Source organism: Gossypium arboreum, chromosome 8 (genome assembly GCF_025698485.1).
Source record: "Gossypium arboreum isolate Shixiya-1 chromosome 8, ASM2569848v2, whole genome shotgun sequence".
Classification (NCBI taxonomy): Eukaryota; Viridiplantae; Streptophyta; class Magnoliopsida; order Malvales; family Malvaceae; genus Gossypium; species Gossypium arboreum.
In genome coordinates this window covers 18,661,236-18,667,843 of record NC_069077.1, presented here as the reverse complement: position 1 = coordinate 18,667,843, position 6,608 = coordinate 18,661,236, and the positions used below count along the sequence as shown (strand labels likewise).

Here is a 6,608-nt window from a genome sequence, read left to right as displayed (position 1 = left end):
CTCTTTGACGAAGAAATTGATCACACAGTTCGCAGAAACCAAAGAGAAATAAGGCGAAGCTTAAGATACACAGAGAAAGAGAAAGAGGACGATACTTAACCCCCAACTGAAGAAATGGCTGAAAACCAAGACAATCAGCTAGCTCCTGCAATTACGATTAATCAAAATCCTGCTCCACGCACTATGTATGATTATGCTAAAACTTTTTTAACAAGAACTGAATCGAGCATAATTAAACCTGCTATAGCTGCGAATACTTTTGAACTAAAACCTAACACTATTCAAATGATACAGCAATTTGTTCAGTTTGATGGTTTACAGGATGAGGATCCTAACGCTCACTTAGCAAACTTTTTGGAACTATACGATACATTTAAAATTAATGGTGTTTCTGATGATGCCATTCGACTTTAGTTATTCCTTTTTTCATTGAGGAACAAAGCTAAACAGTGGTTGAACTCGTTACCACGAGGGTCAATTACTACTTGGGAACAAATGATCGAAATTTTTTTACTAAAATATTTTCTATCGGCTAAAATGGCTAAATTACGTAATGATATCTCTTCATTTGTGTAGATGGACTTAGAAACTCTTTACGATGCATGGGAGAGATACAAGGACTTACTGAAAATGTGCCCTCACCATGGGTTACCGCTTTGGCTTTAGGTTCAAACATTTCATAATGACCTGAATCCTTCGACTCGACAAATGGTTGACGCAGCTGCTAGCGGAACCATCAATAATAAAACACCTGAAGATGCTTACGAGTTTATAGAGGAGATGTCACTGAATAACTATCAAAGGCAAGTCATGAGGACAAAGCCAACAAAAATAGTCTGTGTTTATAACGTCGATTCGGTCACCATGCTCTCTAATCAGGTAGAACTCTTGAATAAGAAAATTGATGGTTTCTTAGTTCTTCATAGGTTCACCCAATAATGCAGTGCGAAGCAAGAGGAGGTGGATCAAACAATTCAGAATACCAACCTTATGGCCACAATATGGATAACGAGCAATTAAATTACATAGGTAATAATTATCGATCTCAAAACAATCCATATAGTAACACTTACAATGCAAGTTGGAGGAACCACCCAAATTTCTCATGGGGAGGCCAAGGAAATCAGAGACCACCTCCAGGCTACCAACAATCACCCTACCAACAGGAAAATAAGCCGAACCTTGAAGAGATGCTCTCAAAGTTTATATCGGTGTCAAAAACTCGTTTCCAAAATATCGAGACAACACTTAAGAATCAACAAGCATCGATCCAAGGGCTCGAAACGCAGATAGGCCAGCTGTCCAAACTATTGTCCGAACAACCACAAGGTAGCTTGCCAAGTAATACTGAACCCAACCCAAGGGAATAGCTCAATGGGATTAATGTTCAAGATAAAGAAGAATTCGTTGAGCCTGAGCCAGAACCGAAGCAAGAAACTGTGGTGAGTAGAGATCAAGATGAGGTAGGTCATAATAAAAACAAATCAGTGAATGTTGAATATAAACCTCGTGTGCCATACCCCAACGTGACAAGGAAAGACCGCTCTGATGAACAATTCAGTAAATTCCTTAAACTCTTAAAAAAGTTACACATTAACTTACCATTTATTGAAGCTCTATCGCAGATGCCAAACGTAATGAAATTTTTAAAGGAGCTTTTAGCAAATAAGCAGAAGTTGGACGAGGCGTCGCATGTGGAGCTAAACACAGTTTGCTCAGCTATTCTACAGAATAAACTACCTAACAAACTAAAAGATCCAGGGAGTTTTACAATTCCTTGCTTAATTGGTAGTTTAGATGTTAATAACACATTAGCTGATTTAGGGGCTAATATTAACGTCATGCCCTACAAAATTTTCAAACAATTAGGTCTTGGGAAACCCCAACAGACTAGAATGAGCATTCAATTAGTAGATAAAACTATAAGATTTCCTAGGGGTATTATTGAAGATGTGCTAGTTAAAATCGATAAATTTATATTTCCCGTTGACTTCATTGTTTTAGACATAGAGGAGGATAGCAACACTCCTTAGATTTTAGGAAGGCCCTTTTTGAAAAATGCTAAAACGATTATTGATGGTGGCATAGGTGAGCTCACACTCCATGTGGGAGACGAAACAATCACCTTTCAAGCTTGCAATTCTGGCGCCACATCAGAAATTGAAGGTGATCGTCTAAACCATTCTACTAAAACTGACAATATGGTACAACCTACTTTGTAGGAAATGAGTCTGAAGGAAGCACATGAGTCATTCTCAAGTAGTAGCAGAGGGCCTATTCATGAAGATCGAAGGCTACAAGTTGAGGAGCTAGATGAATGGCGGACGTATAAACTGAAAACACACGATAAACCAAAACTATGCCAAAATGAGCTCAATACCTTTCCAAATCAACTTAAGGTTGGAGATAGAGTTTTATTAGATGCCGCGGATCCTCATATTGTCACTACCAAACCAAATGAAGACGTCCCTCTTATGATGCTTAGTATTTTCCCATTCGATACAATCGAGGTAAGTCATCCCAAGTTCGACACTTTTAAGGTAAACAATACCCGTCTAAAACCTTATTTTGATAAGATGGATAGCAGGAATGAGGAGTATAAACTCCTTGAACCCCTATGTCCATTCAATGGAGAGGAAAGTCGAGCTTAGACTCTAAATAAACTCTTCTCGGGAGGCAACTCGAGCACGAACAAAATTAATTTCTTTAAATTTTAGTATTTAACACCTAACTTACTAACAGAGATCTTGAATATAGGTTTTTCCACACAGACACGACCAAGCATACGAGAGTGCTTAGGGCCGTGTGAAAACAGGGGAAAGATTTCCCCAACACGGGCTACGATAAATCACCACGGCCGTGCAACATGGCCGTGGGCGAACCTGCCAAAACAACACGGGCGTGCGACACGCCCGTGTCTAGAACCCGTGGTCGAACCTGTTAAATGAACACAGGCGTGGGCCTACATACACGGGCGTGGGAGAGTGAACAAAGCTAGGTACAGTCGTGCGAACCAGCCGTGCCACTTGAAAAATTAGATTATCTATCTTATTTTATTTTTCTTTTATTAATTTTTGAAGATTCTTTTGTTTTTAAACACGGCTTATCTTTATGATTACTATCAAATTATTCCCCCAATTCTCCTTTTGTCCTTCAGAATCATGTTTGTCTTCCAGCTTTATTTCCAACAACTCGCTCTCGCTAATCCAGGAATTTCATCCATTTTTAACTCAAGAAGTTTCACTTTTCTCCCTATCTTATGAACTTACACTTACATTTGTCAAAATATCTATCTGTGTACATTGAGGACAATGTACATCTTAAGTGTGGGAGGATATTCATTTCATTATCAGAAAAATCCCTGAATGACTGCCTTGTTCTCTTGAAAAGCACTCATATCATATTTAGGATAAATTTTGATTAATTTATGATTTTGATTGATATATCTTGAATTAAAACACAGGCATTTATGCATTGATTGTTTAAACTTGAAGACATTAGAAAATTAAGCATGATAAGTTGATTTTTAAGAATTTAAAAATTTAGGTTGTTTCCCCAAATTTTAGGTATTACTTTGAGTTGGAATTCACAAGTTTTAAACATCAAAAATCCATAATTCTTGTGAGATTTTTGAGCCTTTTGAGCATCTTTTAATTCTTTCATGCTCACTTTTATTATTGCTTTGAGTGCGTCAGTATTGAACTGTTATTCTAGAAGAACTTGCTTGATTATGCATGTCAGGACCACACTATTTGATTTGATATGTCAAAATGAGAAAGACACTTAGGATTAACCCACTCATGTCATGAAAAGCCTACCTCCACGATTAACCCTTAGTAGACCCCGTTGAGCTAACAAGCCATTTCTTGTATCACCCTTAATATTAACCCTTAACCTATTATTGTTGAAATCCCCTAAATTAACTTTATCCCTATTTTTGTCGAGATTTGAATTGAAATAGTTGCTTAACTATGTTTTATTTTATTTTTTAATTTAATTTGTTCTTAAAAAAAATATATACATATTAGTAATAGTAATCCTCTGAGCTAAATAAGTTAAATTCCATATTCTGACAAAAGCTCTGTTGTATGCAAGTGATGATTTAATCTTTTTCTAGTTAAGTGATTTTTCAATTCAATCTCGATTCTAACCATTTTTTTCAGCTTGTGACCATACCCCCTAACCAAAGCCACGTTACAACCCTCTATTGACCTTTTGATTGATGGATCATCTTAATTTATAGTGGTGGAGATGTGATTTTCTTGCAAGCCTATGGTAATAACTTTTCATATTGACTGATGAGTGCTACTTACATTTTCTTTAAACACTTTGAGTGATTTGAGTGAATCTTTAGTGAGGATGTTAAACTCCATGAGATTTCAAATCGAGGTAACCACTTAGATAAGGGGAGATGCCTAAAGTTTTGCATGATTAAATACTCAACTTGGAATGTTTGAAACTTTGATGTTCTTTCAGTTAAATTTTCAATGTATGATTACCTATGGATTATTTTGAGATATTATCGATAGAAATTATAGGATGAGAAGAATTTATTTTGAATATGAGTTGAGAATTTTGCTTGAGGACAAGCAAATGCTTAAGTGTGGGGGTATTTGATAAATCGTAATTTATACATATTTTTACCCCATGCTTAACGCATTTTATGGATGATTTTTCCTTAGAATTGGTGAATTCGATGATCTTAATTCCTTAATTTCATGTTTTATACTTAGGTGAGCATAGGAGAGCGAAAGGAACGAGAAACGAGCCAAAAATGGAGAAAATGGGCCAAAGTACGAAATCAACACGGCCTAGACTTCCTCACACGGGCATACCACACGGCCGTGTCAATCTGGCAGAATCGAAGCACGACTCACACGGGCGTGTCCCTGTCGAGCCCAAGTTGAGTCCAATTCGAAAAAGGCTAATTTTGAAGGTTCCTAGGCATTCAAAAGCCTATAAATAGACCCTAAAGGAAGAGAAAATGAGGCACGGAGAGAAGGAGGCAAGGAACTGCTCAAGGGGAGCTGATTGATCCATCTCAGAAGCCGGATTCACTATCAAGACTGAAGATCTCCACTCAATTTCCCTTCAGGTGTTTTGGGTTTTCTTCATGTTTTGTATTCGTTATTCTGCTGAGATGTTTTCCTTTTTAGTTATGAACTAAATCCCCTAAATACCTATGGGGAATGAAACCTAAGACGAATCTTGTTATTATTTTCTGAATTGTATGATAAATATTTAACTTGTTCTTAATTATGTGTTCTTAATTCTTGTTTTGATATCCCAGGATACTAATTCAAGATAAGCTCTTATTCAGAGGAGGAATAGACCCTGTCTAAGAGTACATTTGTCATAATTAAGCGGAGTTGATTGCGCGCCTAGACATAGGGTGACAAGATTTTGCCGGATTAGGGTGAAACCTAATAAGGGGATCCATAGATCGAGTTAATGTAACCCTAGGGTGTTAATTAGAGAAAAGTCTCAATTATTCAATCTAGGGATTAGACATTATTAGTCCTGAATAGGGATAATAACATAACTTAGGGATCTCTATGGGACAAGTTAAATGAATAAATCGTCCGATTCGGAGCCAGAATAACAAGTAAAGTCTAGGAGGATTTTGTCCTTAGGTATTGTCTTAATTCAATCATTTTCCAAAAGTAATCCCCCAATTCTACTTTCTGTGAATTCTTAGTTTAGATAATTAGTTAGTTAAAACAAAACCCCTTACTTTTAGGCTAGATAATAAAAAGACAGTTATTACTATTACTTTTAATTCCTTTGGGTTCGACAATCTAGTCTTGCTAAAACTATACTACTGTTCGATAGGCACACTTCCCTACATCGTGATAATAGTTAGTTTCAAGAACGATTAATTATAAGTATTTAAAACCTGTCACACGAAAATCGCGATCACTCGGCAGGCTACCTTGTGGTCGTTCAGATATCAATTTAGCAAGCTGACCTATCTGAGTTTCGAGCCTTTGGATTGATGCTTGTTGATTTTTAAGTGCTGTTTCAGTATTCTAAAAACAAGTTTTTGACACAGATGAATTTTGTTAGCATCTCCTCAAGGTTCGTCTTTTTCTCTTGTTGGTAGGGTGGTTGTTGGAAGCTTGGAAAGGGTGGTGGTCTCTAATTTCCTTGGCCTCTCCATGAAAATTTTGGGTGGTTCCTCCAACTTGCATTGTAAGTATTACTCTAAGGATTGTTTTGAGATCGAGGATTGTTACTCATGTAATTTAATTGCTCGTTCTCCATGTTGTGGCCATAAAATGGGTATTCTGAATTGTTCGATCCACCTCCATTTGCTTCACATTTCATTACTGGGTGTACCTGTGAGGAACCAAGTAAACCAACAATTTTCTTATTCAAGAGTTCTACCTGATTAGAGAGCATGGTGACCGAATCGACGTTATAAACACCTGTTGTTTTTTGGCTTTGTCTTCATGACTTGCCACTGATAATTATTCAGTGACATCTCTTCTTCATAGGCATCTTTAGGTGTTTTATTATTAATGGTTCCGCCGATGACTGCGTCAATCATCTACCGCGTCGAAGGGTTCAGTCCATTGTGAAACATTTGGACCTGTAGCCAGAGTGGT

At 37.1% G+C, this 6,608-nt stretch overlaps 1 non-coding gene across 1 annotated transcript; it reads right to left on the bottom strand.

The window, feature by feature from the left end:
* Nucleotides 1-543: 543 nt before the first annotated feature.
* On the bottom strand, nt 544-650 carry LOC128280320 (small nucleolar RNA R71). Its single transcript, XR_008270500.1, has one exon. It is a non-coding gene; the product is annotated as a small nucleolar RNA R71 (small nucleolar RNA).
* Nucleotides 651-6,608: the final 5,958 nt, after the last annotated feature.